Here is a 22,940-nt window from a genome sequence, read left to right on the forward strand (position 1 = left end):
ACCTAGCAAGTACCAGTCCAGAGCTGTGAGACCTGGGAGCGACACAGATTTATGACTGTATGCCTAAATGTTTTATAAAAAGAACATTCTTGGACTGATGTGATGCACTGTGCCTCCAGCCGCTCTGTTAATTATGAAAATTACTGATAGATTACCACTACAGCTAGTATTAATTGTGAAAATTATAAACCTGTCTTAAAGATTCTCTCATAAATACTATCTTGACTATCATTTCAAAGCATATCAACTCAGAGCTGGTCTGGACTCATGAATTCTTTCATATTCCCGTATAAGAAGTCAAAGACACACTTTCTGTGGCCTGCGATTGAGTAGATTTTGTTTAAAGAAGTAGGTTTTCATTCACCACTGGGCATTTTGCTGTGTGGCCTGTCTGACTATGTGTTGTGTGTATCAAACATGTATTTAAACTATGTCAAATCATGTTTATGAGGACAATGTGTGAATTATTAGTATAGGTCTGTCTGGGATGTTGATGGGTTGCTAGTCCTATATGATGTATTTGTCCTGTAGCACAATTTATACATTGCACTGTTAATATTTATTTAGGTATTTCAATAAATAATGTTTTGTATAACTGGTTTCTTTGTATGTATTAAATGTCATCTTGAGATACATCTGAGTCATGACTCATGGTGAGCACATCATGTTTTTAACCACAGGATTTTTTTTTTAAATATAACATATGCTCTCTGTCTATGGTATAAGATTGACATTACCAAATAATGTTCACTAAATAATGTACATCTCAGTAAATGAGTAAAGGATGATTAGGAAACAACATCCCAGCCTGTATGGAGGTCTTTGCAGGAGTGTGTGCGCGCTGCTAGTTGTTGGCTGGTCCAGCTGTCAAGCTTCCAGAACTGTGAGCCTTGGCTCAGCACCAACTTGGCTACCAATCATTGATCATTCTCCTACTGTAGCAAAGACTGACCTTTGACCCCCCACTGACTCAAAAAAAAAAAAAACACTGGCAGTTGCATAAAAATGTTGCATAAAAAATGATTGGGCTTCTAACCCAATCACTTATTATTAGATAAATGTGTGTGTCTGAGTGAGAGAGAGAGAGAATGAATGAATGAATGAATGAACTAGAAGAGCACTTGGTAGAGCACATACCTCTGCCAAGCCAGATATTATCAACATTAAAATCTAATCATTTGAACCTAGGATAATACTAAACTTGTACACCAAATTTAATCAAAATCCATTCACTACTTTTTGAATAACGTTGGAAACAGTCAAAAAAAATCCTGGATCCACAGACATATCCGGATTTGCATCAAAATCCAAGCAATTGTTCCTTGGCCCATGGCTCACCTTTCCTCAAAATTTCATCAAAATCCATTCACTATTTTTTGAGTTACGTTGGGAAGAGCAAACAAACAAACAAATGGAGGCGCAAACATAACCTCCTCCAACAACTCCAACAACGTTGGCAGAGGTAATGAAACAATTTCCCCTGGCTCTCCAAGCAACACACTCTCTTCCAATGAAGCGTGACATACAATTCTTCAGTAAGCACTGACAAATATGTCTTATTCATTTATTTATGTATCAGCAATGACTCTAGTTTCTGGCAGTGCCTGAGCTCGTTTATATTTTTAGACTCAAGTCTTACTCAAGTCTTACATGCACTTCTATAAGGATAACTTATATTGAAGAGGTCTCGTCTTTTGTGATAGTGATATCGAACAGCTGGTGTGCAGCCATGTTTATGTTTTTGGTTTTGTTTTTTTTTACACACATTTCTCACCCCTTGGATAGCACATTTATCACTCACCAAGTGCATCATCTGTTAGAACTGCCAGTGATTATAGTTTATCCATTATATAAGTCATACTTGTCACTGTTACTTTATTTCATCATTATCTCACTGCTAGACATCAAGATATCGAAAGCAGCACTTAGTTTTAATCAACCAAAGAGCTGCTCAATACAGTACTGTTTATCTACACAACGTGGCATCCAAACCCAGCTTTGTTCCAAACATCTGTCATACTCAGGACATGTTACTTGTTTATAGCAGTAAAGACTTTTGCTTATAGCTGTAGATGTGTGCCAATTTGTTTTGCATCGTAATGCTTCCTTGGAGTAATAAAAGTAAGTGTAAATAAGAATATTAATATATTGTACTCACTGGTCTTTAGATGTATAAATGCTCTGCCATTTTAGACATACTGTAGTTACTAAACTATATGCAATAAAGTTAATAAACTGAACTTTCAAATGTAAGCAGTTGTTAATTTCAGCTAGCAGACTTAATGAGAGTATGTAAGATGTATATGTGTATTTTCAAAAGTGAAATGTTTTGCCATTTAGATCTTAGAGAATCAATAAAAGAAAAGCACTGAAAGCATATACAGTCATAATGTGGTCTTAGTAGGCTTAAAATGCCTTTACTGAAATTGTTATGTGATGAATTAATTATCTACTGAGACTGAGGTATTGCTTCATGTAAGTATATGTATATATACAGTACTTTAGCTCACTTGTCCACAGCATGGCGCTATCTGCTTGTGAGCTTATAGTCAGTGCTACAGGTATCCAGTTTTCCAAAGTTGGGGACAGCCTCCTGTCATCTCTTCAACCTTAGTGAGTGCCCAGGAAACATATGTACACTGCACCGGATTAGGGCCAAATACAGTTCAAATACAATTGAACTGTACAAATACAGTTCAAATACAGTCCAAATACAGTTGATCTGATGTGCAATTCGCACATCAAATCAAAAGTGTGCCAGGGGAATCACTGACAATTCACTGTGCTGATCTTAACACTACTGTGGGTACCAGTGGTGAACCGTTACTATTAGAGCTGGGACTTCAACTCAGCCAAAACTTAGCCAGACACCAAAAAAGCAACAGGACAAAGGATTTTGCAAGGGATTAGCGGCAGGCTTCCAGGTAGCTCCGTTGTGTGTAGTAGTTATCAGTGTTGATTTAACTAAGTAAATTACACAGGGAAATGAATACTTAAGTCTGAGTGAAAAATACTGTGTTGAGCGTGCGTGGAAGAAGAGTCTGGAGACAGAAATCTTATTTCTTGGTCGTTAGCCTGTGCTACTTGCTCTCAATAGCGCTGGCTTGACTGCTTTATTAGCATTCGCTAACACTACTGATGTTACTACACTGGCTGGAAGGTGACTTCACTGCTGTACTGATGGTGCCGGCTCGCTGTTAAGCTAGCAATGGCCTTCGAGAAGGCTGAGGGCAATACATTTTTGGTCCCTCCCACTATAAATCAAAATCTGATTGGTTAATTCATCTGTCACTTCCTACGTAAACATACACTACCATGGCCTTCTGTCCCAGCAACGAAGTCCTAACCAATGAGTGAGCCAGCTCTAAACTCTTCTCAGCCTAGAGACAACAAACAAAAAAAATCTCTTTGGATAACTCTATTTTACTGTTTTCAGGACAGTGACCCTTTCATTTCTGAAGCAAATTTGATAGAAAATGAAGCCAAATTAGAAAGAGAAGAGAATAATTATAATGAAATTATGAAAGAATGAAAGCAATTAAAGAATAAAAGAAATTAAATATAACATTCGAAATGCTGATATGTTTGGGCCTTCTCTGAAGGCCAAGGAGGCCCTGATGGTTCCCCTGTGGTGGGTATAAGGGGAATAATTTTGATTTTGCACCAGGTAATATTTTTCTTGTAGATCCTGTCATGTATTTTTTTATGAATTATTGCTGTGTGCTCTGTAGGATTCTCCTCTTTCTTTGCATTTGGGTGTAAAATGTATTTTATATATACTGTAGTGACCAGTCCCACATACAAACACACACAAGTCCACTGGAATGCTTCACACAGATGTATTCAAATTGGTTTATTTACTGTTCAGAATGTGCATGTGCTCAATAGCTACATTAATCACATCCTGAGGTTTAGTCGATCAAATTACATGTGACACGTTTCACTCTGTATAGCAGTTCTAAGGTCAAACCACGATTCTTGGAAATGTTTGAGATGACTGAGAAACTTCTGCTTTTCTTCTCTCTCTCTGTGAAACAAAAGATACAGAAGGAAGATACTGTAGATGTGAAATGATAGATACATAGCTGTAAGAACTCGAAGCAAAAGATTCTCAGTATGTTTTTTTTTTGTTCAAAGGTACAGACTATTAAATGTACCGTTAAAAATCCAAATATGTAAAAATAATAAGATTTGAAGACTTAAATTTGTAGACTCCATTAATTTTTGTTAATTAAAGGGACAAAATTTACTTTGAATGTACCACCGTACTAACAACCACATATCCTGAAAGGTTATGCAATTTAGTTTTTTTTTTCCCCAGAGAGTGCATTATTTTCCACCAAATTAACCAACATAAAGTTGAACATTTCACAACTTTTCCATTTCCTGCATTTGCACTTTTTGTGTTAAGGTTCAGGAACTGAGTAATCACAAAAACATTTCATTTTCCTCTTTATTAAGACAAAAAAAAAATTCCAGTTATCAGTCATTTTCATATCACTTTGTTTAAGGGGTACTTGCACTAGACTTATTTCACATAAGAACTGTATGAATCTTTTATTAAGTGCTGATGGATGATTTAGGGGCGGCACGGTGGTGTAGTGGTTGGCACTGTCACCTCACAGCAAGAAGGCTCTGGGTTCGAGCCCAGTGGCCGACGAGGGCCTTTCTGTGCGGAGTTTGCATGTTGTCCCCGTGCCTGCGTGGGTTTCCTCCGGGTGCTCCGGTTTCCCCCACAGTCCAAAGACATGCAGGTTAGGCTAATTGGTGGCTCTAAATTGACCATAGGTGTGAATGTGAGTGTGAATGGTTGTTTGTCTCTATGTGTTCGCCCTGTGATGACCTGGTGACTTGTCCAGGGTGTACCCCGCCTCTCACCCATAGTCAGCTGGGATAGGCTCCAGCTTGCCTGCGACCCTGTAGAACAGGAGAAAGTGGCTGGATGGATGGATGATTAATGAAAGGCTTATGACAAAATGTGTGCGGTAACAATCGAAGTTTTGTGTAGTATGAGAAAATAATTTAACGGGTAGATTGTTATGTTTTTAGTCTTCTTGCAATAGTTATTAGTTTGTTTTTACTATAAGCACATTCATGAAGCCTTTTATGAAGTATCTAGTCCACTTGATTCTATTTATTTAGCTGATATATGGGCTTCATAAATAAGGGAAGTTACAAAAGGAATAGATATGAATTATAAGTTGCTAGAAAAGTTATGAACACAGAATTGCTTACTGCTAGTTACAGAGCATGATAATAATCATTTAAAGGTAGACTGCCTTTCAGATTTTTCAAGTGTAGGTCATAAAAAGAATTTTCCCCAACACCCAGTTATTTTTGTTTAGTGGACCGAAAGCTACTGAATTTGAATCACAGACTTCCAATTTTATTCGTTTTTTTTTTTAAATATAACAATTAATGAATTTAGGGCCATATGACCCTAAATTCTGCGCTATTTTTTTCCTGCTTCACCATGACCCAATTCAAGATACTACATCATGCATCATGTGGTGGGCTTTCTCCATTCACGCAAGGCATTGTGGGATACAAATTTGAAACAGGAGAGAAAAATGGAGGACGTGAGTGCGAATGAAACGTGAAAGACTGACTACAGTAACAGAAAGTGAGAAGAAAAGACGTTATGCTGTGAAGGAAAGGAAATGCAGGACCAAACTAATAAATATTGGCGGTCAGCGAGCACTTCGGTGTGATCAGCTGTTTGTTTAGTGACAAAATTATGTAATTGTCAGTGCACGGTCAAGGTAAACCTGCACATGCGCACACTGACTTCCTCTGTCTGCTTGACTGCGCGAAGCAAGTGATTTCATGCAAATTATTTGCTCAGGAATTCCCTCAAATTAAATAACTTCCCAGCCATAGAATGGCCTGATATTTTCTGAGATATTACAGAAATAAACATATATCACAATAACCAAATTTCAGAGGGAACTAAATTTCACCGATTTTATGAAATCGAAAGGCCATCTAGCTTAAATAAGAATTTTGGGCCTTAAACAAGTGAAGTTGATTGAAATTATGCTTTTTAATAGTTTTGAATGCAAATTGTATTGTGTTATAAATACACTGAAATGTAACAGTGCGTACTTCATAAACGACATTTCACGGTTTCATGAATATAAGAACAAATAAATAATTTGTAACATAAGGATAAGAAATTCTAGACTCAGAGTGACTGCATATAATAATAATTACAATTTTTTTTCTTCTGTTCGTATGAATGTCTAATGTAGGCCCAAATTCAAAAAAGTGTTACCATTATTTTCAATTTAACCATCATCCTTTATATACTTAACGTCTTTTGTCATAAATAGCTATGAGATGTCAAAAATCATTTGATTCTCATTTGATACTTAACAACCTGCCTGGGGTGTGTCCTGCCTCTTGCTTGAAAACAGCTGTGATTGGCTCTAGCTCATTCACAACCCTTAGTAGGATAAGTAGTATAGATGATGGATGGATACATAACAATAGAAATAAACGGTTAAATTAATTCATTAATCTTCAGTAACCACTTTATCCTGATCAGGATCATGGCAAATTTGGAGCCTATTCAGGGAAAATGGGGCACAGGGCAGGAAAACACCATGAGACACCAGGCCATTACAGATACACACATTCACACATCTATTCACAACTAGGGGCAATTTTAGCATAGCCAGTCTACTGACCAACATGTTTTTGGGAGGGGGGATGAAACCAGAAAACACAGAGGAAACCCATGTGAACATGAGAAACTCCACACAGTAACCAAGCTGAGGATTGAACTTGGGACCCTGGAATCATCAATCCACCCAATATCTGTAACTGCTTATCCTGTGCAGGGTTGCAGGCAAGCTGGAGCCCACCCCAGCTGACTATGGGCGAGAGGCAGGGTACACCGTGGACAATTCACCAAATCATTGCAGGGCTGACACATTGAGACAACCAACAATTCACATTTAGAGCCAGCAATTAGCCTAACCTGCATGTCTTTGGACTGTGGGGGAAACCGGAGCACCAGGAGGAAACCCACATAGACACAGGGAGAACTTGCAAACTCCACACAGAAAGGTCCCCGTTGGCCACTGGGCTCAAACCCAGAACCTTCTTGCTGTGAGGCAACAGTGCTGACCACTACACCACCGTGCCGCCCCCCCCAAAATCATGAATTGTTATATTTAATACCATCTGAGTTTACATGAACCACCATTTTGCCAACATACCGGTAATAAATAAAATTAAATCAATTTATTTGTATAGCCCTTTTAACAATAGTCATTGTTGCAAAGCAGCTTGACAGAAAAACAAAGATTTTAAACATATGAAACAATAAATTTATCCCTATAATTTAAATGCACTAATGGTGTAAAGAAGATCATGAGCCTGATCATGTTTGAAAACAATCATTAGGCCTATGAAATGACTCTGGATTTCCTTCCAGTACATACTCTGAAGTAAGTTGTTGGAGCATGACCAGTCATACAGTCCTCTGGTAACCGATACGGAAAGGTCACACCTTTCTTTAAACTCACAGATGAGTATGCAGAGGAGAAGCCATCTCAGTGAGGTCATCTCCGTATGAAATGCTGTGTGGTCAGTCAGACTATATCCCTAACATATGTGATTTGTGTGACTTTTGAATTGTATAGTTGACATTAAAGCAGCCCAGCCTGCGGTTAGTCGTCATGGTGACTAAATTATGGCTGATAATGAGAGAGTAAATCATAAAGACTGAAGCAGCACAGAGATCACTGGCCGTCCCCTCACCTACTCTCTGGCTCCCTCCATTTCTTTCTCTCTCCAACTTTCCATTGTGCTTCCTCACTGCCCGTCACATCTCTATTCATGAGTCTTTTACATAATAGGCCATTATGGAGTTATGAAATATCCATCATCGGGAGCTGCTAAAGCCCTGCACCACACTCTGCATTTCACACTTGGATCTATGTGTGTGCCTTCATACTATGATCCATGTGTGTATAGTTTCTTATCATCCTGACACATCATTACTGAGGTCCACAATTCACCACCTTCCATACTGCTACACAGCTGCTGTAAATCACATACTACAGTCAGTGAGGTGCACTTTTCTTTCCTTAAGCGCTACAAAAGTGGAATGATTTGGCTGAGAAGTGAGATTTAGTAAAACTGTGACCACTGCCACAGGGTCAGCTTTGAAATTGAATCCTCCAAAATGTGAAGAGCTTATTTTACATGTTTTAATATATAGAAAAATAAAGGGGGAAAACACAAAGAGCTTAAATTCCCATCATTTTATTCTATGATTCAATTAAGATAGTCTTTAGTATTTTAATACTGCATGAAGGCAATCTTGTGGGTCTTATAATTACCTTTTCTTACTACGTGAAATGAGTTTTGTGGTTTGCACTCCATGTAGACCATACATTGTATAACTGTGTACATATCTTTGCTTTGCTATTCCCATTTACATTATTAAAAAGGGGAAAGTGTTTTATTCAACACCTGATTACCAGCTAGCTAATTTAGGATATTTGTGGCTAAGTTTATATATTGATGTTATAGGTATAACAGTTAAAGGAGAACTGAAGACACATTTTTATTATCAAAATTCTATTTATCTCATTTTATTAAATATAGGAATGCATTTTGATCGCTATTTTGTCACTGCTATAGCAAGTTATGAGTGTTTGAAATATGCTATGTAATATATCAGTCCATATGTCAAAGCAATGGCTGTAAACAAGATGTGTTGAGACCTGTGCGAGACATCGTAGGACGGAAGTAAAACGTATAGCGGAAATCAAAGTGACCAACATCTGCCAACGTTGTCAAAAGACATGTGCGCCCTCTTTTGAATGCTGATGTAATCAAGCCGGAAGTTTTGCTTGTTTTGATAACAATCAGGAAAGTTTGAAAAAAAGTAAGCAGTAATCATCATTTAAATTTGTTTTTGTGCAACATTTCGTTTGGAAAACAGTTTTTAAAATGGCGGCACTGACACCTGGCTGACACTTCACGTTTCGAAGCCTCGCACAAGTCTTGTGAAGATCGCGCGGATAAGCGACGCCTGCCGTGGACCAAACGAACTAAATTCAACATGGCTAAAAACCGAATACGCCGATAAGTATAATATTTAATTACAATTAGTTGCCGATACGAGTCACAATATAAGGTTACTAAAACTGAAAACGTAATTAAATAACACGTTAATTAAGAAATAAAGCAAGTTTAAAAATGACTTCAGTTCTCCTTTAATAAAAATAAAAAATAAATAAATGGATGGATGGATGAATGGATGGATGGATGGATGGATAAATGAATGAATGAATGAATGAATGTTCATATCCAAAAACATGCTAGCAGCTGCTGTATATTAAATTTTGGTAGATTAAGCAGATCTGGCAGCAGTGCTGGGGATCACTAATCAAAAAGTGTGACAGAGCTTTTTGTATGATTATTTTATATAGTTATCAAATTCCCACTATGGTGTCCCCTGGAAAAGTCTCATCCATATGTCCTATACAGATTTTTTTTCTTCACCACTGTCACCTCTGACTTATTCACTATGGATGTAGCTCTAGACCAGGCTTTGCGTAATGCTGCTTTGTTACAACTTCTATTATTAAAAGTTCTATACAAAGAAAAGTGAACTGAACTCAGTTGAACTGAATTTTGTAATGGGTCTACTGCATGAATTTCAATAAGCCAACATGATGTAACCCTTTTGTAACAATTCTCACCAAATTGTTTTAATGAAAATTTACAGATGTTACTAAAAATGAATGGAGTGTACAAATTAAAATCTTCAAATCTTATTTAATTTATATATTTGGACTTTTTAATGGTACATTTAATAGTCTGTATCTTGGAACAGCAAACAACAAACAAACATACTGAGAATCTTTTGTTTAGAGTTCTTCTAGCTATGTAATCATTTCACATCTATCTATCTTTTGTTTCACAGAGAGAGAAGGAAAAGAAGTTTCTCAGTCATCTGAAAGATTCTCAAGAACCTCAGTTCAACCTTGGAACTACTACACAGAGTGGTACGTGTCATGTAATTTGATCGACTAAACCTCAGGATGTGATTAGATAGATAGATAGATAGATAGATAGATAGATAGATAGATAGATAGATAGATGACTTTATTCATCCTCAAAGGGAAATTAATTTTTTTTATAGATAGATGACTTTATTAATGTAGCTACTGAGCACATGCACATCCTGAACAGCAAATATACATCTGTGTGAATCATTCCAATGGACTTCTATGTGTGTGTATATTCATGAAACCTGAGGCCAACTTTGAAATAACGGCAAACTTTCTGATCAGTTGCGGTGCCAGAATATTGAATATTAAGTGAAGAATAGTTTCAGTCCAAAGTGCAGCTGGTGTCTATATGTGTATATGAGAGGTGCTGAATTTAAATAGAAATTTAGCCTGTGGCCCCTTAAACAGTCACTGTGGTCCCAGCTGCATGTCCCTTAGCGCGTGCGCGCACACACACACACACACACACACACATATCTGTCCCTTTTTCATAAAAAAAAAAAATCCCTCACATAAACACACATCCCCTCATCCCAAACCTCCTAATCCTCTTGGCTCTGCATTTCTTTCTGTTCACTGTATATTCACAAATGAAACTGGATGATACAGTGGAAATTCTAATCAACGAAACACAATGTTTGAGTTCACTGTGAGATGCACCCTGCTTGCAGTTAAATGACCGTGCAAAAACAAATAGACTGACTTTTTATTTACGATTGCTTTTGCAACCAGTATTGTATACTGTAGGTATAAAAATTAGAAACTCTCAGCTACATATGACAGGACTGGACGATTTCTCCTCTATAGATTATTAACAATCATTTTTAACAAAAAAAAAGATGATGAGGGGTATGGGGTGTGGGAGTATGGGCCTGGTTAATGGTACTGGGACCTGTCAATCACAGTTAAAGACAGAGCTATATGAATTATACATGTGCTTAGGGCTGAACTCTGCAGAACCCTGTGTGTGCGTGTGGTGTGTTTGTGTGTCTGTGGCTGATCTCCACCTGCACTTGGTCCCCAGGTACTCCAGCTCTCATTAGCTAAAGGCCAGCGCTGCTGACCTCTCTTAACTTCCTTTAAAGTTTCATTATTGTAATTAGTCACAGTAGAGCTTGGTGTGTAGGAGTGTGTGTGTCTTTAGAAATGAAACAGAAAAAGCCTGACTGAGAGGTTTGACGAAAATCACTTGTCTTCCATTCGAAGCGCAGGTCAAATAGATAGCTATTGTATTAGCAAAACTACTTAAATACCAATAGCAAACCATTCAAAGATCTACTCTCATGTGCATAAATGATGCAAAGAGTTAGACGCACTCCTCCGTCTATTTTGTCCCTAATAACTGACCTCGTTTTAGCATTTAAAGTTTGTTCTGCTTTCATGAAGCGTTTTTCTTCTCTTGCACTCCAAGACACCCCAAAGCTTCATTATAAACCCACCCCGACACTACATCTCCCAGCCGTATTTAAATCCTAATGCACCATGTCTTTCCCATACTTAAACTCTGATCTACCAAGCTTCATCTGTGGGGACAGTCTAATCCACTGAATCAATCAAACTCAGACACAAATTATGAGGTTACTTGGAGTGATGACTTACAGAAAGCTGGGAGGGTTCTTAAAAAATTGCAAGTACTAAATATTTTTAGTATATAAAAAATAATATATTTTAATAAAAATACTAAATATTTTCATTAAAATATATTAAACACACACACACACACATAAAATGCTTCTAAAACTATATCCTGTCAATTATATGGGCTATAACTATAAGTAGCTATGTAGAAAACACTTATTTGAAAATTAGCTAGCTCGCTCAGTCTTGTAAGTTAGATTCTCATCTCATCTCATTATCTCTAGCCGCTTTATCCTTCTACAGGGTCGCAGGCAAGCTGGAGCCTATCCCAGCTGACTACGGGCAAGAGGCGGGGTACACCCTGGACAAGTCGCCAGGTCATCACAGGGCTGACACATAGACACAGACAACCATTCACACTCACACCTACGGTCAATTTAGAGTCACCAGTTAACCTAACCTGCATGTCTTTGGGGGAAACCGGAGCACACGGAGGAAACCCACGCGGACACGGGGAGAACATGCAAACTCCACACAGAAAGGCCCTCGCCGGCCCCGGGGCTCGAACCCAGGACCTTCTTGCTGTGAGACGACAGCGCTAACCACTACACCACCGTGCCGCCCCTGTAAGTTAGACTGAACTGTGTTAACTTCTCTGTGAATTCAGTTACCACACTATTGAACTTACATAGTTTAGATTACTTGTGTAATTGACTGAATATACGATACTGGCTAAAGTGCTGTTTCGTGTCAAAAAGCATTTCCCCATGTTGCACAATCAGCATAGGAGAAAAATCTGGTTTTGTTAATGTCACTGAACTACTTGCACTTCGTTGAAACTGGTCGATCTATATATTGTTCAAAAACACACAAACATGAACACACGTTTATTTCTTTTTAATGTACAGATGGGTGACAAATGCTTTGTGTGTGTGCGCGTGTGTGTGTTGCTAACATGCTTTGTGTCCGCTTATGGCCACTTAGAGCAAAGGTGCTAAGACAAAAAGTGTTACATTTATTCCCGGTCTCCCCTAATTAAGATTATATTTAAGAGTGCAAGTATTCAATTGCAGTAACACTCAAGTATACATTCTCCAATATAATACTTTCAGTAAGTATAGTAATGAAGTACAGTTACTCAAGTTTGTCCTACCCCTGTTCACAGGGCACAAAGACTCAATAGATGGTTTGATGAATATAAAAATGATGTATGCTATGTATTAGTATTAACTATGAGTAAAGTGGTGGCACAGTGGTGTAGTGGTTAGCACTGTTGCCTCACAGCAAGAAGGTTCTGGGTTCGAGCCCAGTGGCCGACAGGGGCCTTTCTGTGTGGAGTTTGCATGTTCTCTGCGTGGGTTTGCTCCAGGTTCCCCCACAGTCCAAAGACATGCAGGTTAGGCTGATTGGTGGCTCTAAATTGACCGTAGGTGTGAATGGTTGTTTGTCTCTATGTGTCAGCCCTGTGATGATCTAGCGACTTGTCCAGGGTGTACCCCACCTCTCGCCCATAGTCAGCTGGGATAGGTTCCAGCTTGCCTCCGACCCTGCACAGGATAAGCGGTTACAGATAATGGATGGATGTGAGTAAATTTTGAATATATTCTTTTCTGTCCTTCTCTGTCTTGTTGAACTATTCACTAAATCGCAACTGTCTCTATCGATGGAGTGCCCACAAAAACAAATAAGTGGGCAAGTCGAAGTGAGAGTTACAAAAAAAGGTGCTAAACAAGGAAGCAAAATAATGGTTTCTGTTTACTTTTCAATCCTTCTAAGCTGATGGGGAGGATAGTTGTGTCTGTGTGAAAGGACACAGGTGTGTTTTATGGATCTCTTTGACATCTGGGCACTGACGGTGACAGACACCACATCCAACTGCTGTCACAATGGTTAAAAAAAAACAGCACATGTTCCACATCTCCACTTTTGTCCAATCTAGCATCCTGCATTGATGGCCGAACCCTTTTATCTGAAGAGACAGACCAAAGTGCTCTTCTCCTTTCACACACTCACACACTCTCACCTCTGAAACAGGAGAAGGAGAAATGAAAGCTCTATTAGCCATTTAGTCCAAAGATTCTCAACCATTTACAGAGCCATTCTCTTCTTTCTTTGTCCTTCTCTCTCTTTTATCCTGCGCCACCTTCTTTCCTCTCTTGTATTAAGGTTTGCCCACATGTTTCCTTGATAATCCCTGATTTATTTTCCATACAAGAAAGAGGTCAGTCCAATTAGTCCTGACAAACAAGCCTCTCTCTCTCTCTCTCACACACACACACACACACACACACACACACACACACACACACACACACACACACACACACACATCTCAGCAGACTGGCCCTGCAGCACAGACACACACAGACATGCATGCAAATGTCATATTAAATTATGAAATAAAGAAGAGATAAGAGAGAGAGGGAGAGCCTCCCAGCTGGACACATGGCCAGAAGGGACTCAGAATGCAAATAATGTCTTTAGCTTACACTGTACCTTTGAAAGTCCTTGTATGTAACAACACTTTACATAATACAAAATAAAAACCTGCACATACTACTGTTTAGTCACATAACATGACTAAAAAGACTTGGCAGAAACATCAGCACAGGGGGGAAAAATGTGCAGTGTTGAGTCGTATTAGAATTTTTCATTTTTATTATGTTAAACTGAATCAGGCGGCTGTGTGTCTGTTTCTCTGAATTATAGAAGGCAGGTCATTAGAAGTGACTTGCCACCACTACTGAACAGACAATTCATACAACCCTAAGCTCCCTGCCACATATAAGAGCAGGTATTAAAAAAGAGATGTTAAACTGATTTTTTGGTCTTAGAGAAGATTTTGTGTTGGACATATCTCAACAGTGTCTGTGTGGAAAGAAAGGACAACTCTTTTAAACGGCTGTACAGTAAATGACTCTCTAATTCTGACCAAGCTGTTTTTCTTAAAACACTGTGTTAAAACTGAAATCTCACTTATGAACCAGATTATATACATTTTAAAATATAGCCTTCTTAAAACATCAGGTATGGTAAATTCTATAGGGCAAAAGAACAAAAAATTGTCTGTTGTGTACGAAATTCTCAATCAGTAGACTGTATATTACACATCATTCTGACTGCAAGTTGGCCTAGTGGTTAGTGTGTCCGCCTCTCAACCAGGAGATCAGGAGTTCTACTCACAGTCGGGTCATACCATCATAAAAATGCTACCTACTATCGTCTGGCAAGGCATGCTGCAATACAGACGCGAGTGGGGAAGTCAAACTCTCGAGGTTACCAGAGGACCAGCCTCCCACTGTACCCCTAGCTGTATAGGCGAGAGGCTGAGGGCTATGGAAACAGAGATCGGTGCCACACCCATATGCCTTAAAGAGTTGCTTAGTACTGGGACAGGAGACTGCCTGGGAAGACCAGATTCTAGCATGAGAGGGACTTTGACTTTTGACATATTCTATCTACATTCACTGGATATGAGCAATCATGCACTCTGATTACTACTAGGCTATCAGCTCATATACCATGAGTAGAAAAAACCCAAAATGGCAGAATGTGTTGCTGAACCAACCGAGGATGAAATAAAACCTCTACTCAAAAACAAAACCCCAAAAAGTACAAAAAAAGCAACAAAATATGGAATAAAAGCATTTGATGGTAAGAACATATCTTTTTTATTTTTCAAGAATTATTACGACAGCATTTTCCACAAGTTGCTACTGTCATTTCACTGGTTTGTTTAAATTCAATGATTTTGTTGAACATTTTGTATAAAGTTTTTATTTATCGAATTTGCTAAATAAATAAATGTCCTGTTTCTCAAAATCCAGTGAATGTGGATAGAATAAAATAGTTATCCCACTCAATCTCGTAATACATGGCTTATAGCCAACTCGGCTATCAGAAGAAGAATCCTTTATTTGTCACATGCACACTTCAAGCACAGTGGAATTCATCTTCTGCATTTAACCCATCTGAAGCAGTGAACACACGCACACACACTCAGAGAAGTGGGCAGCCACACCAGAGCACCCGGGGAGCAGTCAGGGGTCAGGTACCTTGCTCAAGGGCACCTCAGCCCAAGGCCGCCCCATGTCCACCTAACTGCATGTCTTTGGATTGTGGGGGAAACCGGAGCACCCGGAGGAAACCCACGCAGACACAGGGAGAACATGCAAACTCCACACAGAAAGGCCCTCACCGGCCACTGGGTTCGAACTCAGAACCTTCTTGCTGTGAGGCGACCGTGTTAACCACTACACCACAGTCCAACTCAATTTTGTGGAATAACTGAAATATCTGAAGCTCTGGAGATAATGCATAGCCTCTTAAATTCATTGGTCCATTGGTCATCATTCAGCTATGGTGCATGTATACAATAGTGCTGTTGAAAAATCAATTCTAATTGATCAAAAACTACACATTGATGTTCTTTAACTGGAGCTTTGACCATATTGTCAACTGAAAGGTAAATGACAGGTTTATATTAAAGTGCTTGTTCTAATAAGTTATTGTTTCTATATTGTTTCTATTTACAAATCATTCACATAGACGTAATGTAGGGTATATAGTGGGCACTTCACATAATCTAAGCCTAATAATAAACAAATTGAAAAGATGTTATTTGACAAAGAATATTGTATAGTTGTTATGGTGAAGCTTTCTGTCAAGAGATATTTATTTAACTTTTATAGAAGAAGTCTCTAGTGTAGCTTTTTTTTCTCAGTAACATGACAAAAATGCATGTCGTATTAACTTCAAGAGAGAAGAAAAAGACAGACTGGTGAGTGAAGGAATGTTTACATCTGCTATAAGATAAATGATGAGGAACTAATTTGTTTTAAGGACAAGCCACAATAATGAAAAATTAGTATTGACATTACCATGTTATACTGACTGACAACACTCATTCGTTAGCCCAGTTTGGTAAATCTGCCTGAGTTTTTTTTTTTAGATGAATTTATTTCTTTATTAGATTTTCAATTATTAGCTTTATTAGAAAGTCCATAATTCAAATCCTTGAACATATCCAACAGATTAGCTTATGATCTGTGAGTGACTGGTGCTGAAAGACAAGTCAAGATTTTAGCTAAATACTGACCTGTGAACTGACCTTTAGTTTTGTTTTTCCCTTTTGAATACCCTCTTACCATTACAGATCCATCCATCCATTATCTGTAGCCGCTTTATCCTGTTCCACAGGGTCGCAGGCAAGCTGGATCCAATCCCAGCTGACTATGGGTGAGAGGCGGGGTACACCCTGGACAAGTCGCCAGGTCATCGCAGGGCTGACACATAGAGACACACATCCATTCACACTCACATTCACACCTATGGTCAATTTAGAGCCACCAATTAGCCTAACCTGCATGTCTTTGGACTGTGGGGGAAACCGTAGCACCCGGAGGAAATCCACACAGACACGGTGAGAACATGTACGTAAACTCCACACAGAAAGGCCCTCATCGGCTGCTGGGCTCAAACCCGGAACCTTCTTGCTATGAGGCGGCAGTGCTAACCACTACGGTACACCACCGTGCCACCCATCACAGATGAATTGTCATGAGAAAACTTCACCAAACACTTTCGTTTCCTTCTATTTGTGTAATTTATGGAGAAATAATGAAACAGCAACTCCTCACCAAAACCAGTGACATTTCTTGTATATTTTGGGAAGTTATGTGAACTGTGATAGTTAAGATCAAGCATGTTCAAAGAATATTACTAAATTGATTCTCAACCGGGCGGCACGGTGGTGTAGCGGTTAGCGCTGTCGCCTCACAGCAAGAAGGTCCGGGTTCGAGCCCCGTGGCCGGCGAGGGCCTTTCTGTGTGGAGTTTGCATGTTCTCCCCGTGCCCGCGTGGGTTTCCTCTGGGTGCTCCGGTTTCCCCCACAGTCCAAGGACATGCAGGTTAGGTTAACTGGTGACTCTGAATTGACCATAGGTGTGAGTGTGAATGGTTGTCTGTGTCTATGTGTCAGCCCTGTGATGACCTGGCGACTTGTCCAGGGTGTACCCCGCCTTTCGCCCGTAGTCAGCTGGGATAGGCTCCAGCTTGCCTGCGACCCTGTAGAAGTATAAAGCGGCTAGAGATAATGAGATGAGATGATTCTCAACCTTGTGGTAAAAGCTGAATGAAGAATGAAATACAGCTGAATAAACTATTGTATATAGATTCTGGTATAAGGACCCATGTGGCCAAGTTAATATTTATGTTATCGTCTTTGAAAAAATGCAAAGAATTTTTTTTTTTTAAATCTGAACAGGAATTAATTTTGTCCTCTCTATTAGACATTTGTAAATGGGAGTATCTTCCAGACCAAACATGCTACTAAGTTAATGTTCATCATACTCTAAAGGGGATTTTAGGGCAGTCCAGTGATACTAAATGTGCCGCGGTGGGGCTTTGGGAATTTCCTCTTCCTCTTTGAACAAAATGGCGGCCATCACCAAAAGGATGTTTTATGGAAGGAAGAAAAATAAGTGCATAATTACATGAATAGTGCAATTTTACCCTGTTTATTGTGATCTTGTATTTGATCTTCGCAAGAATATTTTAGAATATTTTTAGAATCGTGAACAAGTTTTCACCTAAATATGAGATGGTTACTGACATGTCCTCCACAGTGGTCATTTTTATTTATTACCTCAATTTTGTCTCTTGAAATCAGAAGAGAAACTCTTCCATAGGATAGTTGAGGGTGACTCAGACTTTGAGTTTTCTGATGAAAAGATCCAGGTGCAGATCACGAGGTCATGAGGCAGAGGAGACTTCTGTTAAGGGTGGTGAGATGTGGTGAGTTAGGATCCAATAGCAGAACACAAACCAGAAAATCCAGTGAATAGAAAATTATTTAATTAAAGTCCCAAAAGAGTCAACGAACAAAAATTGCAAACATAATCCAGACAACAACCAGGTAGACAAAAACAAAGTGCTAATATGAAAAAACATGAAAAATAGTTCTGACAAAAACTGGAGACAAAAAACGTAGTGCAAAAAACATGAAAAACTGGCAAAACATGAGTGCAAAAAACTGTGGCTAAGACTAGGCAAAACAGAGAGCAAAAATCCAGGAAGCAAAAAATGGCACAGAGATGACATGAGAAACAGACAAGACGTTCTGGCAAAGTCCCCTTCTGAGAACGGCCTAATTATACACAGCAGAGCAGACCAGGAAGTGAATGCCGGCAAGATGGAAGTCCCATCCCGGATCCGGATTGTGCTGAACTGGGAGATAGTAAATCTCCGGAGTGGAAGTCGGGGGCGGATCATGACAGTACCCCCCCCAACGAGCACCTCCAGGCTCTTTAGGAAGAGCATCAGGGTGTTGCCGGTGGAACTCCGTGATAAGTGTTGGGTCCAGTATGAACCTGGCAGAAACCCAGCTTCTCTCCTCGGGACCATAACCCTCCCAGTCCACCAGGTACTGGAGACCTCTGCCTCGCTGCCACACCTTCAGCAGTTTCTTGACCGTGTAGGCCTCGCCACCATTAATGAGCCTGGGAGGAGAAGGGGGTTTGGAGGGTGGGAGCAAAGAACTGGAAACCAGAGGTTTAAGCTGTGATACATGAAAGGTGGGGTGAACACATTGCATGGTGAGTGGTAATGCCAGTCTAATGGAACATGGGTTGATTACCTTCTTGATGAGGAAGGGTCCAAGGAACCTGGGTGCCAGCTTGCAAGAGACAGCCCTAAGTGGCAGGTGTCGTGTGGAGAGCATAACTCGTTGACCCACTCGGTAGGTGGGTGCCTTGGAGTGGCGTTTGTCCGCCTGCTTCTTGGATGCAAGTGAGGAGCGAATGAGTCTTCTCCGGGCCAATGCCCACGTTCTCCTGCAGCGGTGTATAAAGGCCTGGGCTGATGGTATGGTGACCTCCTCCTCCTGGCTGGGTAACAGTGGTGGTTGGTACCCTAGTGAGCACTGGAACGGAGAGAGACCTGTGGCAGAGGAAGGGAGAGTGTTATGTATGTATTCGATCCAAGGTAGGTACTTGCTCCAAGAACTGGCATCCCTGGATGCCATGCACCTGAGTGCAACCTCCAAAGCCTGGCTAGCCCATTCTGCCTGGCCATTGGTCTGTGGGTGGAAGCTTGAGGAGAGACTACAGGTGGCCCCGATGAGTTTGCAGAAGGCTCTCCAGAACTATGTTGGTAGGCAGACCATGTAGGCAGAAAACATGGTGGATGAGTAGTTTTGCGGTCTCTTTGGCTGAGGGGAGCTTGGGCAGAGGAATGAAATGGACAGTCTTAGAAAAACGGTCAATGACAGTGAGGATGCATGTATTGCCACCTGAGTTGGGGAGTCCTGTGATGAAGTCCAGGGCAATGTGAGACCAAGGTCGATGCAGAGTAGGAAGGGGTCTTAGTAAGCCGGCAGGGGGTCGATTGTCTGTCTTATTCCTGGAGCATGCGTCGCAGGCTGCCACGAACTCCTGGACATCCTCCTTGATGGATGGCCACCAAAAGCGCTGCTGGATGAGAGCCAGGGTTCGGGCAGCTCCCAGATGACAGGCCAGATTGGAACCGTGACCCCACTGCAGCACCTGAATTCACACATCACAGGGAACAAACAGATGGTTATGAAGAATATTGTTGGAGTTACCTTCACCTGGGTCCTGCTCCAGGGCCTTCTGCATGAGCGTCTCAACTTCTAGAATAGCGGCTCCCACCAGGCAGCATGGAGGAAGGATAGTCTCGGGTGGCTTGGACTCCTCTTTGTGGGAAGAGAACATCCTGGACAGGGTGTCGGGTTTGCCATTCTTGGAGCCTGGGCGGTAGGAGAGCATGAAGTTGAATCGGGAGAAGAAGAGAGACCAACGGGCTTGATGAGAGTTGAGACATTTGGCAGGCTTGAGGTACTCCAGGTTATGGTCGTTCCAGACTAGGAACAGGAGGTCAGACCCCTCGAGCCAGTGCCTCCACTCCTCCAAGGCTAGTTTCACGGCCAGTAGTTCTCGGTCGCTGATGTCGTAGTTTCGTTCAGCTGAGGATAGCTGGCAGGAGAAGGAGTAGGGTTGGACCTTGTTGTCGTTGGCCCTCTGGGATAGGATGGCTCCAACCCCTGACTCAGAGGCATTGACCTTGACGATAAACTGCTTGGTAGAATCGGGTATGGTGAGAATGGGTGCTGTGGTAAACCTGTGCTTGAGACTGGTAAAGGCTTTCTCTGCTTCCTCTCCCCACTTGAACTCGGTCTTGGTCAAGGTCAGGGCTAAGAGAGGTCTGGCCACCGTGCTGAAGTTGCGTTTGAAACGGCTGTAAAAGTTGGTGAACCCCAGGAAGCGCTGGAGCTCTCGTCTCGAAGATGGGGTGGGCCAGTCAGCGACTACCTCCAGCTTGAGGGGGTCCATCTGGATCTTGGCTGGTAAAATGATGAACCCCAGGAACAAGACAGAGCCTTGGTGGAACTCACTCTTCTCTGCCTTAACAAACAGCTTATTCTCCAGCAGGTGTTGAAGAACCTGCCGGATGTGACCCCGATGTTCCTCCAGGGAGCAAGAGAAAATCAAGATATCGTCCAGGTAAACAAAGACAAAGGTGTTAAGAAAGTCCCTCAAGACATCATTAACCAATGGCTGGAATACCGCGGGCGCGTTAGTCAGGCCGAAAGGGACTACCAGGTACTCATAGTGGCCTGTGGTGGTGTTGAAGGCCATCTTCCACTCGTTCCCTTCCCTGATCCTAACTAGGTGATAGGCATTGCGCAAGTCCAGTTTGGTGAACACCTTAGCTCCCTGGAGTAGTTTGAAGGCTGTAGTCATGAGCAGTAGTGGGTAGCAGTTCTTGACTGTGATGGTGTTGAGACCTCAAAAGTCAATGCAGGGGTGGAGTGACTTGTCTTTCTTCTCCACAAAGAAGAATCCCACCCCTGCTGGGGAGGAGGAAGGGTGGATGATCCCAGCTGCCAGAGACTCAGTGATGTATTTCTCCATGGCTTGTCTCTCAGTGGGGGAAAGAGACTAGAGACATCCCTTGGGTGGTGCCGTCCCTGGCAGGAGGTCAAAACCGCAGTCATATGGCCTATGAGGGGGAAGGGACACTGCTCGGGTCTTACTGAAGACAGGCTTGAGGTCCAGATATTCCGGAGGCACATGAAAGGTCGGGAAACTCTCTGGCTGAGGTGGTTTGGCGGGAAGCAGAGCGGAGTTCAGGCAGGAGGCCAGGCAGGAAGGACTCCAGCCTAAGATGGTGTGGTCAGTCCAGTTTAAGTGGGGGTTGTGCTGCATCAACCAGGGTAATCCAAGAATAACAGGAACGTGAGGGTTGTTCATGACGTGAAGTTGTATAGTTTCGGAGTGATTGCCTGAAATCCTTAGGGTGAGCGGGGTGGTGAGGTGAGTGATGGTGGTCAAACTAGTGCCATTGAGTGTCAGGACGGTGAGAGGGACCTCGAGGGCGAGTAACGGGATTCCGAGATCCTTGGCGGTGGCAGAGCAGATCAGGTTCCTGTCTGCCCCCGAGTCGACGAGCATCTGAAGATGGTGATGCCGATTGTTGAGAGTGATGATGACAGGGAGCAACGGTTGGTCAGCAGGGGACTGGTTCCGAGCATTGCCCACCAGGGCCCCTCGATTCACTGGTGGGCTCGTCCTTTTAGCAGGCAGGCTCGGCAGATGTGTCCCTGCTGACTGCAGTAGAAACAAGCCCCCGTGCTCCATCGGCGCAGTCGTTCCTCCACTGACACCCATACATGATCTACCTTAATGGGTTCGATGGACGAGGTGGGTGGTGGAGAAGGGTTGAAGTTGCGGAGGCTCCTCTCTCTCCTCCATTGTTGGACCCATGTGTCAATACAATTGGCAAGGTCCATCAGGCTGGAGAGGTCCGATGGCAGTTCCCGCGAGACGAGTTCATCCTTGATGGCATCGGATAAGCCATGTAGGAACGCATTGACCAGGGCACTCTTGTTCCAACCGCATGACGCTGCCAACATCCGGAACTCGATGGCATAATCCGAGGTAGATTGGGACCCCTGCCGCAGCTCCATGAGCTCTCTTGCTGCCTCGCGGCTGGACAGAGAGCAGTCGAATGTTCGCCTCATTTCCTCAGAGAATTCCTTGAAGCTGGAACAACAGGGCGCGTCAGTGTCCCAGACCGCCATCCCCCATTCCCTGGCCTTGCCAGTGAGGAGCATGATGGTATAGGCTACCTGGGAGCATTCTGTGGGGAAGGCCAGAAGTTGAAGTTCCAAGATCAGTGAACACTGACAAAAAAAGATCTGCAGGAACCTGGTTCTCCACTGTAGGGCTGAGGTGAAGGGAGTCTTGGTTCATGGAGAGCGGCAGTGGCAGGAGGTGAAGAAAGAGACGGCTGGGCAGGGGTAGGGAT

The sequence above is a fragment of the Neoarius graeffei genome, chromosome 9, assembly GCF_027579695.1.
Source record: "Neoarius graeffei isolate fNeoGra1 chromosome 9, fNeoGra1.pri, whole genome shotgun sequence".
Taxonomy (NCBI): domain Eukaryota; kingdom Metazoa; phylum Chordata; class Actinopteri; order Siluriformes; family Ariidae; genus Neoarius; species Neoarius graeffei.